Below are 17829 nucleotides of genomic sequence, written 5' to 3' on the forward strand. Positions count from 1 at the left end.
TTGTGGAAGGCGGCAAAACCCGCATAAACACAAAACGGCAAACCTTCACGCAGGTCAGTCATAGGTAAAGTTTGGTGATCCCACTAAATGAAAGTGCCGGTCCTAACCGCACAAATCATGATAGAAGAAACCGAACTAACCTATTGATAACCACGCGTCGAACGGTTAACCTATTCAAAATACTTAGAAAATTTCTAACGAAAAGATGAGGAAAACCTCCACGCAGGTCAGATATAGGTGAAATTTAGCCCTCCTACCAAGTGCAAGTGACGGTTTTACCCGCACAATCACGAAGGAGGAAGCAAAACTTCAACCTATTATCTACCACGTTCAAAGGTTAACTTATTCTAAACACTTAGAAAATTTCTAACGAAAAGATGAGGAAAACCTCCACGCAGGTCAGATATAGGTAAAGTTTAGCCATCCTACTAAGTGCAAGTGACGGTCTTACCCGCACAATCACGAAGGCGGAAGCAAAACTTCAACCTATTATCTACCACGTTCAAAGGTTAACTTATTCTAAACACTTGGAAAGTTGCTAATTTAAACTAAAGTATGCATGAGCAAGTCATATAACGTTTATAAAGCAAGTCATCCAGTGAAAGTAGCGGTTTTACCCGCACAAAGATTTATATTTCATAATAAATAAAGTATTACAAGAATGGCCGGGTAACTACCCGCCTACATGAATATAAATCTATACAATGTAAACCTACCCTAACAGTGGGAAGGGATCTTAAGGTTCAAGCTTCAGGACCACTCCCTCCAAACCCACTTGTACCCGCACCATCAGTTGGCTGTGGCGGTTCAAGGAAGGTCTTTAGAATGGTTAGCCCATCATCAGCAGCAGCAACTTCGTTCACCTTCTCCACCACCGGATGCGGGAAGGCGGCATACTGATTCACTGCTTGGTCATATACAACTTCAGTATCAACATCATATAAAGGGAAGTTGGAAGGCGGGATGCCTTTCTCAACGAACCCTAGACCAAGCAGGAAGCCGGCCTTTTCCCCATCCTCATGAGAAGCGTTGAGGGCTGCACTCATGGCATCGTCGTATGATGTGTCCGTGAAGACTCGATGCACAACCTACAAGAAAAAATACAAGTATCAAAACCTTTTCTATTTACAAAGAAAAGCGTAAAGATATTATGAAATTACGCACACCTGAGACAACGCTTCTCGAAGAAGCCATTCCTTGGCAACCAGAACCTCCTGGAGGGCGGCTTGAGCTTGGTTACGGGCGCGTTCAGCTTCACTTTTATTAAGGTTGGCAAGCAACACTTCCTTTGCAGCAGCCTCTTCAACGCCCTTTAGCTTCCGCTCAGTGTGGTCAAGCACGCCCCTCTGGTCCAAGATCTCTTGGAGCTTCTTGGCGTCTTCCATAGCCAAGGCATCATGTGCCTGCTGGAGCCTCTCTAGCTTGGCTTTAAGCTCCTCGTTCTCAATGCGTAGAGGCTCAGCAACAGCTTCAGCCTTGGTGGCCCTCTCAGTTGCGTTCCGTGCAATTTCCTTAGCCAGCCGAAGCTGTTCGTTAACAGCTTGGGCAGCCTTGGAACGGGCCTCGAGACGGGCCTGAACTTCAACTTCAAGGGCCTGGAAGGCCTTCTCCATTTCCGCAGCCACTGCGGTAAGCCTCTTGTTCTCCTCCCGGACAGCCCGCGCCTGAGCTACTTCTTGGATACGAGCTGCTTTTAACTTGTCGTTTTCATGACAAAGCAGCTCGACGCGCGGCTGCATCCGGGCCAGGAGAATCCGAAGCTCATTGGTTAGCCTACCCTCCTGGTAGCTAGCCATTGCTTCCCCCAACGCACCACTGGGAGCTGCGTGACGAGCCCACTCCACGCACTCCACAGGCGTGCGAAGGGTTGTTCCTCGGCGGATGTTCCATCGTGGAACATACACTTCATTGGAATCCGACACTGCAAAAGCAAAAGGCAGTTAGGAAAAGATGATAAAAATATATATATATATATAATAAAGGCCAAAATAACCCTACGCACCTGTAGGGTCGACGACTGGCCTGTAGCCGCCAAACCCATCACCCGAACCTAACGGATATCCATCCAAGAGGTCAGGCCGATGGGAAGGAGGCAGAGATTGGCTTGACGCCCCAACCCCGGACATACCTGAAGGACCGGCCGTAGTCGCCGGTGCCGGAGGAGGCATAGCGGAGGCCGCCGCGGTAGAAACTAGCGGAGGTGAACTCACCAGAGGTGAACTCACAACCGCGGCCGTGGCTGCGGAAGAATCCACAGAAACATTCACCGCCGGCTCAGTGAAAGAATCAGTGAATATGGCACTGACAGCCGGCGGAGATGTCGTCACAGTTGGAACAGTTGGCTCAACTGGGTGAGCAACTGAACCAACTGAAGCTGGCGCAGCCGCCTGGGTCATCGCCTCAGGTAGGTTGACCAAGCCTACCGTCATGGGTCCGGAGGTGCTCCTCCCCGCTCCACCCTGGAATGCGGTAGCATCCACGCCTGTACAAAGAAGATGTAAGTATAATGGCGGAAAGATATGAAGTTAAAAGTAAAGGAAGTTTGTACTTACGGGTTTTCTTGAGCCTAAAAGTGCGAACAGGCGGGGACGAACCCGATGGAGCCGGCCTCTTCACGCCGCTCACCGTCGTCGTCTTGGGCTGCTCGGAGGTGACAGTCGTCTCAGCCTCCGGAGCAGTGGTCTTATCACCACCAGGGTTCCCCGCCACCTCCTCGCTCTTGGTCTCTGAATCAGACCGATGCACCAGATCGACAGTGGAGGGAATCTCATTTCCTTGTATCATGACTGGTATCACCAGGGAATCTTGGGCTGTGATTGGCTTTCGTATAAGCCGATTATGCATTATACCTTCTTCGTACGCAGGTCTTTTATAGCTAATGAGTGAGCCTTCGCTAACAATGGTTTAGAACCCTACCTCTTCACCCGTAGAAGTAAAGCCCTAGTTAATGGATATAGTAAATTAAACATACAAAATGATCCTACATAAAATATTATCGTAATTGATGAAAAGTTGGAAAAATAAAATAATAATAATGATAGGGTCACGTGAAAGGCCCAAGGAGAAAGCCGACAACAGCACAAAAGCAGCTTAAATTATAGCTCATTTCTTGGTTTGTTTTGTGTTGAATTTATGAGGACAAAAATACATCACATGCTTTAGATCCTTTTAGCTCCCCGCACCCACAGTTTTCATTATTAACAATTCGTTCATTCACTATGAATTAAATAAATGTAAATGCAACATCTCAATTTTCATAACCCAATCACAAAAATATTTAAATATAAATAAATTTATATTACTACACAAAATCGAAGGTCGTTGTTTGACGTGTAGATCATCTGATAAAAACTCACGGGACCCATCAATACACTGCTAACGTTGAATCAGGGTTTTGAACATCCTGTCCGGGAAAACCCTAATCGTGATCTCCCGATATCAAACTCGAACAAAAACCCTTGTTGCATTAGGTTTCCAATAACTGAAAATCCACCCGGTGACGTCACGGGCTGTAACGCGACGCATTTTACGTCCTCCGCCGTGTCAATAAAATAATTCCCGATCGGTGGCGAGAACACCGAGTCGTCGCCAACGAGTTTGAAACTCAGTCGGGGCACACTCGGTCTTTTAACACCCGACACATTGTAACAAAGATCAAAATTCGGAGGCGCCCCATCCGGGGTAGGTAGTTTCACAACCCGCCTAAATGCCGCTAATACCCGACGATAAGCGGTGTCGGGTAAAAAAGTCAAAGTGGTACCCGAGTCAACAATGGTTCCCCCGTTCCCCAAATTGTCAATACCCCAAACCGAAGGGCTTATTCGTAATTTCACATTATCAACATAAACACTTTGGATCCCAATGTAGTAAAATGGGGAGGCAAATGGGCTTGCTAGCAAGGGCGTATACTGCATTTTCGAGTTATCGGGTCGGGTACCGATTAAAAGGTAACTCGTAGGCGGGGGAATAATTGTGTAATCTTTAAGACAGTAAGAAAATTTTGTTACCGAACCGGTGACCGAGTTGGGTAACAAATGAAATGGGCCCACGGCCCAGGCCCATTACCCCTTGGGCCCCATGAAAGCCCGGGCCCGAAACACTCGGCCCCGAGACATTAAACCCGCACCCGAATGATAATTTATCGTGTCGTAATAACCGGCCCATGGTCGAGTTAAACGAAATGGTTTCTTTCCCGAAGAACCCGTTGGTTATCGAGGCGTCCGCGTACGAGTATTCGTAGCGGCACGGGGAATGCAGGCGCGTGTGGTTACACGCGCCTGCATTCGGGTGGGGGACAAGTCGACACGCGGGGTCGAAACAATGGGTTAGTTTGTAAGAGGCGGAGTGGCGGGCGAGGAAGGCGGAATGTGGTGGTCGAGTGGCGGTGCAATTATTCCGGCAGGCGGAGCAAGTGACCCAGATGAGATCGGAGCCGGTATCGGCTATTAATAATAAAGGTTGTGGTGGTGTGCCTAAATGAAGGGTTACAAAGTATTGGCCGGCGCCGGCGTAGGCGCCGGAGGTCACCGGAATGTTGGGTTTCCGGTGAAGGGTGGATAATAATGTGGAGAGGCGTGCTGAGTCGGCGGAGATGGTTTGAATTGGGGTTTGTTTTGGGTTAATGTGGTGGAGTGGTAGCCGGAGAAAGTGGTGGTCGCCGGAGTTCACGGTGGCGGAACCGCCGGAGTTCACGGAGTTCACAATGGTGGATTCGCCGGAGTTGCCGGAGTACACAATGGTGGATTCGCCGGAGTTTACGGTGATGGAGTCGCCGGAGATAGTAGTAAGGAGTATAATGATAATAATAATATTAATATTATTATGCATGGTGGTGTGGGAAGAGAGATATGGGGTGGGTGGTAAGTGTAAATATGGGGGACTGGCAATTGGCTGAAATAATGGTGTGAAGTATTTAATATGGACGTGTTTTTTTTAAATTTTAATTTTTATATTTTTGTATTTGATTTATTTATGTAGTGTGTGTGTGACAGTGTGGGTGTTTGAGTTTATTGTAAGTGTAGAATATTGTTTAAAATATGAAATAGGTAGATGCGTGGTGCATTAATGTCGAGACTTCAGATGATATGTTTCATTAATAATATGAAATGAGAAGCATGTAAATAAATAAGGGAAATGAGAGAGATGAATATTATTATTTATATTAATATGAGGTCCGTGTAACACATAACTAGTTTATGAAAATACAAAATTTAATAAATAATCAGGATATAAGAAATAATAAACTCGTTAAACACTATTAATACAGTCGTTGTATAATGATTTTAAAACAATTTTAAAGTAATAAATTATTGTAAATATCAAATGTTTGAAAGAAAAAATAGGAAGTAAATATTGAAATAACAAAATCTGAAGCATTAATTTTAAGAATGATAATTATTATTTTACTATTATAAATTTGTTAAAAAGAATGAGGTTTAGTGTAGAAATGACAAATGACAAAACTTGTAGACTTTTATTAGAGAGTATATATATAGATATAGATTCGTACGAAAGGGAAGAGTTTTAGGAGTCTTAAAATTTTTAAATAACATTTGAAAGCACTTTTAATACTCGAGTTATTTTTTTAAGATGAAATACTATGAATAATAAAGGAGCAACAAGTGATAATATATATATATATTTTTAAAGAGTATAAATAATGCATGCAATATGTAATATAGTATTCATATAAAAGGGAAGAGTTTTAGGAGTCTTAAGTGTTTCCAGGTTTGTTGTTAAAAAAAAAGAAAAGAAAAAAAAAGTTGTTTTCAGGTTTTATCAACATTTTCGGCGCAATTATTGATTCAACGCTATAAATTCTATTAGATTTCATACAAAGAAATAAATTATACGAAGTAGGTCAAACAACCACAAATTTTAGTGTCTAAGTGCTTGGTTTATTGGGATTTAAGAAAATTGAAATCCATAGTACAATTATAAAATTGACAGCTGTAGTTAGAAATTGAAATTATACAAAAAAAGAAAATGAAGAAATGTTTTTAGATACATCTGTTTGGTTGATAAAGTAATCATGTTTTGACTTATTAGTTTGTTAAAAAGTTAGAAAGTAATGGTAGTTGGGGGTAGCATTGATGGTGTTTGGGTATTGTCATTAGTAGCGGTGGTGGGGGGTGGCGACAACGGTGATGGTGGCAGGAAAAAATACGTGAAGATAAGTTCATATTGGTGCGGTGTCTAGAACGGGACAACGATGCTGGTAGGGGCATCCATGGCTTTTAGCAATTTTAATAACTAGTTACATGGTAAAGCTTTAACTTTAAACAATTGAGGCAAAATCTTAATGCTAATCGAGATGCCGAGGTCCGGTTTCTTGTTAGAAAAACGTTGCAAGGGATCAATAAACGTATGTCAAAAGAGAAAAATTCGGAATGAGAATTCAACTTCTCAAACCCGGTACTTATTTGGAATGAGAATTCAACTTTTCAAACCCACTATTTATTGGGACCCCATTGACAAAAAATCCTGGGTCCGCCACTGGTCGTGGGTACCGTTATGTCCATGGGTGGCAGTGTGCAATCGAACTGAGGTCGCCATGTCACTAGACATGTGTCACTCTCTAGCTTATAAAATAATATTTATGATTGGCGAGCTATTTAGGGCTATGTAACAGTCCGTAACCATACTAAGTCACCATATACACACGTCAAAAACCAATGACTTGTCATTAGACACATGTCAACTGTCGTGGGTACGTACCAGACGAACTACTACCATCTCTTTTTAAAACTTGGGACTTTAGTTTAATGTTATTGCTAGATGACCCTTGTACTTCCAAAGTGGTCAAAATTAGCACGGAATTTACGATATGCTACGTGTAGATGCGGTGCTTGAAGGGACTGCTTTTATCGTATAGGGATTATTATCGGCCAAAATATGTTAATAAAGATTATTAAAATCCAATAAAATATTTTGTTGGAATATATGATACTATAAAATACTTACATGATTTCCAATTCTTTATGTTAAACTAATTGTTTTTTATAAAGCCATGCAAATCTATTAATTTAAACTTGTTTATACATGCCAAGTTGTTTTAGTGTGTTCTATAAATTTGCCTTTTTATAATCTTGGGCCAGAATACACACATGTAAACATTCAAATGCAAAAACGTCTTAAGCGGCTTAACAAAACATTTTGATACAAAACTATACGATTATTTAAACTGTGGGTATAGATTTTGCTGGTTAACCTTTGAAACTCTAAGTTATAAAGTTTGATACTTTAAGCATTTTGAACATGTGAAATAAATATTTACTAATTTTAATTGAGATTCATCAATTAAGGGCTTGTAAATGAATGATTTTATCGATCGAAGCATTCAAAACTTAGATATGTATCAATTAAGGGCTTGTAACCCAATTAAGTTATTAAGGTATGTACATAATAATGTTTTATCATTAAGTTGTTGAGAGTTCTTGTCATTATGTGGAGAAGGGTGTAGTTTTTTTAGTATAATATATTGGTTTTGTTCCAAAAAAACAAAATTAAATATGATAATCATAAGTTGTCATTACAGGACAATATTTATAAATCTAATTGGCATTTTATACGAGTTATTTACATCTGTATATATGAGCATATATAAACCCTATATCCACTAGATTCGTATTCATGTTTCACGTGACAATTTTGAATGTCATTTTATTTTCGTGGTTATAGTTAGGTTTCATTATATTTAAGGTATGGAGAAACATATTTCCTCCCATCAATATGTAATGTGTGATCTCATTGGGATCCAATTCAATATGGGGAAAACTCACCTCCTTTTTCATCTATATTATTAGTGAAGTACTTAAATCTTGCCATGGTATATTTCAAATTGTCTTCTTATTAAATTAGTTACCTCTCACTTCGTTATATGGAAAAAACTGTCTACGACTTAATTTGCCAATTTTTTTAAAACCGTATATAGTTTACTAAAGAACGGACCACTCAACCAAGACTCCACGAGCTCACTAGAGTTGTCCTAGCAAACCAACCCCCCCCCCCTCCCTCTCAATTAATATAAAAGCAAATAAATAAATACCTACTCTTTTTTTAATTTATTTAAATACTCTTTTTACCCTTATTTACAAATCTTTCAATTTCTAGAACTAAAATGTTTTATATTATATTTTAAAATTAAAAACTGCTTTTGGAAATGTAAAAATATTCAAAAACAATTTCGGGCCCAATACTAGTTATTTTAATTTTATATTTTATTTATTTTAATATTACTAAAATAATTGGATATTAGTTGTTATTATATATACATTATTTTTAATTACTTTTTGTATTTGTTCCTTCTGTCTTGGCAAGTTTTCCTTTCTAGTTATGTATTAAGTTGTTTAGAATTTAATGTAAAACAAAACTGAAAAAATAATAATAATTTAATAACTTTTTACCAGGATTAATAATAATGAGTATGATTTCAAAAGGTTAAAATTTAGCTGATTCTATCATGCGCATCAAGCTCTTTTTTAGACATATTTCAAATTGATGTTTGACACCTGATTTTATATTCATAATTAGGTAAAGTAGGTTTGGTTTAGACTTTATACCATGTATATAAACACTTTAGGCTATGTGTGGTGGAGGGGCTATAATTGGAGGCGAATTGTGAAAAGTGACGCCTAGTCAGCATATAGTGAAAATTTGTTTTTGGGGTGTAATGGTGTAGGAGCTACTAGTTGGGCCCACGGTGTCTTTTTTTATTATTTTATTTTTATAATTAAACTAATTAAATAAAAACTAATTTATTTAAATAATTAAATAAAAATGTATTAAAATTAAAAAATAAATACAAAAAAATACATAAACTAAAAAAAATACACGAATAATAAAAATAAATTATAATAAAAAAACACACCAAAATAAAAATTTACATAAAAATTTCTATAAAAAAACTAATCTATTTGTCTTCATCTTCGTCTTCGTCCCCGTCCTTGTCATCGTCCTCCTCCTCGTCTTCGTCCTCGTACTCGTCTTCGTCCTCCTCCTCAACGGGACGATTATCCCACACGTGTTGAACCAAATCCGCCTTCAGTTGGTTATGTATATCACTTGATGTGAGCTGGTGAATGTTATACGTTTGTTGGTCTTGGGTTGGTTCAGGGAACTGTTCTGGAACGCTTCCTTGTAATGCCCCGTTACCGGTAGCCCTACTTTCGTGTTGGATTTACTCATAAACGCAGTTCCAAATATCAGAGTTAATTAAAAACATTCGCGGAATATAAAAACTTTAATAAAACATTTCATAACAATTCAAAACTTGTCTTAAACAACCAGCTTGTCTTTCGAAAACTAAGTAATTAAAACATAACACGCCCTGAGCCTTCCGATGCCAGTCTCTTATTCAACGCCACGTGTCCCCTCAAGCGAGCTGCCTCATCCTACTCACTTGCGTGCATTCTAAAAGTCAGCTACGCTGAGTGAGTTCTAGTTAATCATACATTATACAATACATACAAACTTATATTCTTTCATTCATACTTTCATACTTTCTTTTGTACTAACTTGCTTTCATATCTTACGTTATAAAGAGCATTACGCCCTACATTACTCGAGTATTATTAGGGCTCGGTACCCTCCTTCCTCGAGTATTATTAAGGCTCGATACGCTCCTTCCTCGAGTATTATTAGGGCTCGGTACCCTCCTTCCTCGAGTATTATTAGGGCTCGGTACCCTCTTTCCTCGAATATTAGTAGGGTTCGGTTCCCTAGTTCTCGAATATTGTATGGTTCGATTCCCTCTTCGTTACCATACAACCATACATCATACCTCGAGTATTATTAGGGCTCGGTACCCTTTTCGTAACCATACCACCATCCTTTCATTCTTTTATTAACTTTATCACGTTCATACACATAAGCATACATATCATACTTACCTTATACATAGCGTTACAACCTGACAGTACGTGCAATATTCGAAGATCGTTCACGTACCATCAAGCAATCATTCAGACATTTCACATTATTCACATAAGGCATACGCTTATCTCTTAGGATAAGCGTATTAACAAACATATTGAGTATGCACACAGCCCCGAAAACATAACACATAAATGGGGCTAGAAACTCACCTGAATCCTGTTACGCTCTCCGTTAATCGTTATTCCCTTCTTGAGCTGTGCACGGCTAACTGTATAATATTTACATGTATCAATTAACTATCACTACCAATATCGTGTTTCTAGCCTATTGTAATCCCACAACGAACGGGGGTCCGGGGGCAGCGCCCCTGGCAGCGGGATTATAGGGGCGGCAGCCCCTAGCAGGGTCCAAGGGGCAGAGCCCCTGGCTGGGGTCGAGCTTAAGAGTCCAAGGGCTTCTTTGTAATTAAATCATTCTTTTAATTAAAAATTTTATTAAGCGAACTTAACAATAAGCGAACTTAACATTAAGCGAACTTATCGTTACCGAACTTAAGCATAGGCGAAATTAGTGTTCGGCGAAGTTAACCCTAGGCGAACATATGCCAGGCGAAGTTGAGCATTAGCGAACTTAGCCTTAGGCGAAGTTATCATGGGCGAACTTATCATCAGGCGAAGTTACAGTTTGGCGACTTGGCCTTAGGCGAAGTTAACCTTGACAGCGAACTTACTGAGGCGAAATTGTCAGGGGCGAACTTGGCTGGCGAACTTGCTTGCAAGCGAACTTGCATGAAGGCGAAGTTGGTTGCAGGCGAAGTTATTCAGCATTCGCCTCTGTTCAATCTTAATCATCAAAATCACCCTTATTTCATCGAGAATTTCTTGGATATTATGTTAACTAACTCCGCGATCATTCCCATGCCCTAGTTCGGGTAAAACTTAGCCCGGAAAGACATAAAGTTTGGACCTTTATGGTAAAAACGTTCGATACTACGTAAACTTTAAAGGTCAAGAACATACCTTTTGTGCTCGTTCGATCTTGGTTAGCTTGTTTAGGAACTCTAGATCTCGTGTAGGACTCGACTAACAAAAATCTAATCACAACTAACGTTTACACTTTCTCGGATCTTGCTCGTTTCTCTCTCTCGGCCGCGGCCGTATATGGTGGTGTGGTGTATGTGTTTTTGGAGTGTGTTAGAGAATAAGATGGTAAGAATGAGTATTTAGGGTTTTAGGTTGGTTTAGGGGATATTTATATCCCTTAAAGCCCATGGACCTAAGGCCCATTCCCATTTAACCCACCTTAATTAATATAAGTCCATGATCCGTTCTTTACTCGATATTACTTAATTAATAACGCGAAATCACTAAACGTAACTTTCTTTATTTATCATTATAATATTCAGGATGTTACATTCCTAGTATATAGTGTTGACATATTGATTTTCCCTCATCTTCTAAAATCATATTATGCAATATGATACACATATACATGGCATCGCTCATTTTTGCCAACGTCCATACACGACAAGGGTTTTTCACATAATGCCGACGTTTTTTTAGAACCCTGAAACACCTCTCGATATCCTTTCTCGCGGACTCTTGCTTCTTCTTAAAATAATCTTTTTTTTTGTTCGATAGGGTCTTGAAACGTCTTGATGATGATCGAGTACTCTGGATATATCTCATCTCCCAAATAGTATCCGTGATGATAGAAGGTATCGTTGGCATAAAACGGTAAGACCGGTATGCTACGGCTGATGTAATACTCTAACACGGGTGACGCGTTGAGAACGTTTATGTCGTTGTTGGACCCGACCGAGCCGAAGAAGGCTAACCAAATCCAGAGGTCGTGTGAACAAATGGCTTGAAGACTAACCGTTGGCACTCCATTGTCACCACGAGTGTATTGACCTCGCCATGCGGTTGGACAGTTGGCCACTCCCAATGCATGCAATCTATACTCCCGATCATGCCTGAAAAAGAATGTTTGCTTTCGTGTACATCATATATGTGAGTCAGGTCGTTTGAAGTAGGAATCCTCAGATAACGACGAGAGTATAATTGTATTATCCCTATACAAATAAATTATTAAACAATATTTATATTAAAAACAATAGTTAATACAAACAATTTAAATATTACCGATGCAAAAATCCTCCAACGCATCTCTCGTTGTTTTCTCAGCCATCTTTAAATACTCGTCATTGATATCGGTCGTGTTGCCGTATGCGAGGATGCGAATAGCCGAAGTACATTTTTTGATGGCGGAGAATCCTAAAGATCCTCTTGCATTGGGTTTCTGTTGAAAATACTCATACTCCCGCTCCATATCTCCAACGATGCGCAAAAATAAACGCTTGGACATCCGAAAACGACGTCGAAACATAGCGTCGTTAAATGTAGGTGTGTCGTCGAAGTAGTCCTTCATCAAACGAGCCTTCGCTTGCGTACGATCCCGAAGGATATATGACCGTCTACGTGGTGCCGTAGATGGAGCAGAGCTGGGCACCATGTTATTGACGACGGCCCGAACCGCGTTCGTGACCTCTAAATGCTCTTCCGCCACTTGTCGGTGAATCTGATGAATTCTTCGACTCTCGTTTATTAATTGATCCAAAATCTCGGCAGAGTTTGTGGAATCCGGGGAACTCATTGAGTTTGAAGAAATATGAAAATAATAAGAATGATTGATATTTTTATGTTTGTGTTTGTGTATGATAAGGTGAAAATGCTTAGATAAAGTTTGATATATATATTAAGTTTTTAAATTAAATTTTTTTTATATATAGCCGTTACCCAACGGCATTATTATTATTGTATTATTTTCTTTCCATCTCGCAGGCGACAAATATATCCCGCCCCCGCCCCTTTTCGCCCAATTATCGCGGGGGGGGGGGGGTGTTCCTCCAACAAAATCGCCCTAAAATTGCCCCTTTTCTCGCCCACTACGTTTAGCCTTATAAGCCACGAGTTATCTAATTTTGGTCTGAATATATTACATGGTCCAGTCCTCGGGTTATATATTTATAAATTTGGGGTTTAGGTCGGTCTGAAATTGAAGAAACCCAAATGCAAACTAACCCGATCGAATAGTTTTGTTAAATTTTGATAATATACGTGAACTTCATCAAAATACGATGCAAAATGATACCATAGCCCTAAACTAAAAGTTTTGTTCACCATTGATGACCCATATCATTCTTAGTGTTTGAGGTTATGGAGGCAAGATTGTCGTGAATTAATTTTGTTTGATCGAGTTGTTAGCGACCCTAGTTCCATCATGTAAAATCATTGTTTTATCATTCAGGGTCGTTTTCGAGGATTTAAATACCTCGGTCGAGCCGAAATAAAAAGGCCCGTAGGCCTTAACGAATAACAAAATATATAAGCTAATTTTTATAAACGACGATTAATGTTATAACAATAAATATAACAAAAATATAATATGAAAGTAATACCCAAATTTTCGAAACACTAAATTTAATGCTTATACGAGTTATTAATACAAAAATTATTAAAAATTATTAGGGTTATTTTTAATATAAACTCAATTTTTTAAAATAGTTTAAAGGACTTTAAATGGTAAATTGAAATTAAAGTTATGAGTGAAGTATAATTAAAAGAAAACTAATACGGGTGAGCATGTAGATAATATATTTAACTATGAAATAAATGGCAGGGGCTATTTTTGTCATTATTTAAAACTTGATATTGTTGTCATATTCTCCACCATGACTTTCTGACAAAGTTACCCGGGGAACCTATTTTTCTGGTGACTTTTAAACACCAAAATTAACGATCGATTTGACCAATTGGCGACGCCGTTTGACTCAAGATCTTTTATATATCAAACATATATATGTATAAAAATGTTTGTGCCCCCAAAACTTACGTGCCCCGGCCGCCCATGTTATCATTGAAAACCTAACTTCGGATCATCATTATATTCGCTCACCATCTAAGATAATCTTCGGTTTTAGTTCCATTTGAGTGAACATTGGGCCTCCTCTACCAAATGTGCCATATGTGTTGTTGAAATATTGATATAAAACTTAATTATTTTAGGGTGTGTTTGGGATTGTTTATTTAAGTGAAAAAGGACTTTTTGTTAAAATTACTTATAAACTTATGAATTTTGAAAAGAAGTTTTTAAAAAAATATTTGGATTAGCTTATGTGTTGGGGAAAACCAAAATAACCAAAATGGACACTCTTTTTTAAAAGGAGTGTAATGGGTTTTGAGGGTTAAAGGGGTGTAATAGGTAAATCAAATCCATTAAGTTAATAAGTTAGAGATTCCTAACTTTTCAAAACCCATTTTCAAAAAGTTAACCATAAGTTAAAATCCAAAAGGCCTTATGGTTTGCCAAACACCTTATGCACTTTATTAACTTTTCAAAAAGTTTATAAGTTATAAGTTGATGAAAATAAGAATATCAAACACCCCCTTAACCAAACTTATACAAATGAGTAAACCTTATATTCAGAATACTTTTGAATCCAATGTATAGATACTATCTAATATATATATTGAAAATGTCCATCAATAATATACACATAATACAAAATCAATAGTATATTCCAAATTCATGATTAAAACAATTCAAATGTTGATAATCATGGGTTTGTTCATATGTCATCCAACGTCAAGAAATTTGTCAAATTTTGAGACTTGGGCCATGTTTCAAATAAGTTGGTCGGTTATTATTTTATTCAAAATTATATCGCCCTTGTGTTGGCGTTTCAAATTGTTTATAGTGATTCCATGTCTATTTTATTGGGAAATTATAAAATTTGCAAACAAGACAACAACGTTACCAGAATACCAGGAAACAAAATGTGAAAATACAGGAAATAAGTTAATGACAGTATAAATAGAGGTGTAATTGTGTGTGTTTTTATAACATCAATTTTGTCCACCATAAATAAAATCTCTTAAATCTTGTATTTGCTAGGAATTGAATTCGTCACCTAACTTTTGTAATATGGATCATCATACCATTAGACCAATAGATCATGGGTGGTGTAGGTTCATTGTATATGGTGTAGCTTTCGTGTGAATAATACATAAGACCGCTATGCTAAATATAACTAACCTACTAATGGAAAAATGGTATATGATCAGTGAAGAGGTAGGTCCCAGCAGAGCCCAGTTGGAACCGCAAGACTCACCTCAAAGAGGGACGTATGCGCAGTTGAACCCGCAAGACTCACCTTCAACAGGGACGTCTACGCAAAGGCTAAACTCGCAAGACTCACCTTGAAGAGGGTCGTCTGCGCAGAAACCAACTGGATCCGCAGGACCCACCACGCTCAGAGACGTGACGTCCTTACGCGCAATACGCAAGCTGTTCCCGCAGGAAAAGCCTCCCAATGGTGAAGTACCCCGCCTGTTCCCGCAGCTGCGGATACAAGCCATCAGGGAAGGCTACCTGCGCAGCAAGGCTACACGCACAAGGCACTTAACTCTTAAATAATTCAGTAATGTCACCTGAAGGAGTGAGCAAGCCGGGAACACTCCGGCCCAAAGCCGGGAATACTCCCACCCAAATGAGCCAGTCCGTACGCTACTGGAGGACCTTTTGTACTGTACCTGACAAGGTATGGACAAAAGGTCTGACCAAAGCAGCGACAGCTCACTGTGACAAAGGAATAGTACACAGCCGGCCTGGTCACTATCAGCCGCTGCCTACTCACCAACCCCTGTCACTATTAGCCGCTGCCTACTCACCAACCTGTCGTAGCACGTGCATAGCCTGCAGTTGGTGGAAAAGGAATAGTACACAGCCGGCCTGGTCCCTATCAGCCGCTGCCTACCCACCAACTGCCAGCATGGCATGTGCGTAGCCCACAGTTGGCAAAACAGGAATACTATTCAGCCGGCTGTACCTTCTTGGAAACCTACCTTCGGCTATATATACTCCAACACCTTGGAATGGTATGGACACATTACATTACCTTATCACATCTTATCTTCTCTAGCAATCTCTTAATATACACTTATATTCAAGAGCAATCTAGTCTGATTCTCACGCCGGAGGGTGGTCACAAGGAGGTACCCCCCCTTCTCAGTGACGAGCTCACGGTGTCTGTTTTGCAGGTCACCAGAAGAACCATCTTTGCCGGACATAACCCCTCGTGGGAAACATCTATTTAACCCCCAGATTATCCGTAATCCGCCCGGGGTCAATTAGTGTTTCTTCAATCAGCTAGCTGTATCAACAATATCCGGCACCTTATAAGCAAGGCCGGCCATGGCATATGGCAGGGTAGTCGACAGCCATATGCCCAACTACTGTTAGGACCAGATTTTTTTATATTTTGTTAAATTATATGTCTTTTTATGAAAGACTATATGTATACTTAATGTTTTAACCCCGTTACATAGCAACTAACTTGGTTTAGTGACAAAAGGGCATGATTCCCAACCAAAAAGTTGTGGGTTCGATCTAGTCTCATTTGAGACATGTTTAAGCCTATTTTTATACATTAGTTTTTTAAACAACCCAAATCATAACCAAGTAAGCTAATTTAAAAATTAAATTGTTTAAACTCAACAAAATACTCTTTTTTACTTAAGGCCCAAAATATTTTTCGTCTTCGGCCCAATTTTTTTTTTCAATTCTCAAAGCCGGCCCTGGTTATAAGGATGTCAGTACACGTACAATAACATTGCCCTAGTTAACAATGAAGTAAAAACATAAAAAATTAAAACATCTCGGAGGGTTGGCAAAAAATAAAAGAAAAAGAATTAGACACGGCTGATCAAGAGTACAATTTCATAGCCTCCCAATCACACCTTATGCGACCATAATATCATGTGTCTAACTTTTTGTGGCTGTCACACAAAAGTTACCTTGATAGTTCAAAAACATAGGTTAGGTTTTTAATTTGTTAGAATTAACTGGATCAAACAACACCCAACAATGAACCTACTTGACGATTTAGAGTCCATTATTAGACTTATATTTGTATTGCCATTTTATCATATTTAAAGCACCCATAACACAGGTGGGTTCCCGAGGTCCAGAGGAGGTGGCAACCAGGTGGACGAGGGGTAGCGATATGGAGGGAGGTCCAGCTGGTGGGGGTTTGTGGCTGCAACCGGACTAGCGGACTGAGAGGGGGGGCTCTTCTCTCACACACATATATACACATTATATATATACACACACGCGCACACACAAATATAATGTTTTTTAATGAGATTTGTGAAAGTTTGGTGTTGTGAAAGAAAACGTGTGTGTGTTTACTTTTTTTTAACTTGGAATATGATGTGTCGTTGATGTGACAGTTTGTGGACACCCAACGATGTCGCCGGTCCCGTTATAGTTGGGATCCAATTGTAAGTGCTCCACCATATAATGGATTTATTTGTGAATAATAGCTATCGAATCATTGAATACCATAACCCATTGTTACATGTATCATCTCTATTTATTAACTATGCAATGATTTAACTAATAGTGAAAAATAACTTGTAACGTCACCGTCACATAATAATGGGGGTACTCACTAACTTATCCATCAAATATGCATAATAATTTAACTAACAACATAATTATTATATAAATTTTTTGTTTTAATAAAAAGTGTGAAAAATGATTTGATTGATTAATAAATTAAGCACCTTGGCCCGCCCCACAATCAAGCCTTCACGCCCGCCATTTTGGTGGCGCTCTTTCCTCTTCGGCACCCCATCTACATGTGGTGAAATGGTGTTTAATAACGCCTTAAAAGGTTGAGGTGAAGTGGAGGCGTTAAACCCGCTACATTTGGTCTAGTTATCTAATTAAATACACCGTGATTACTCTGAGTTAATAACAAGTAAACACATACTTAAAAGACACAAGGGAGCAAACACAACATGCAGTCCATACACGTCTATTTTATTCTACACAAAATTATTAACCTGTCACTATGTTTACACGTATAAATGTGAATAATGTATA

At 39.1% G+C, this 17829-nt stretch overlaps 1 pseudogene; it reads right to left on the reverse strand.

Moving 5' to 3' along the window:
- Window positions 1–2963: 2963 nt before the first annotated feature.
- On the reverse strand, window positions 2964–4827 carry LOC143593402 (aspartyl protease family protein 2-like; annotated as a pseudogene).
- Window positions 4828–17829: the final 13002 nt, after the last annotated feature.

Source organism: Bidens hawaiensis, unplaced genomic scaffold (assembly GCF_021521415.1).
Source record: "Bidens hawaiensis isolate Kalapana, Puna unplaced genomic scaffold, B.hawaiensis_p1.1 tig00042203_1, whole genome shotgun sequence".
NCBI lineage: Eukaryota > Viridiplantae > Streptophyta > Magnoliopsida > Asterales > Asteraceae > Bidens > Bidens hawaiensis.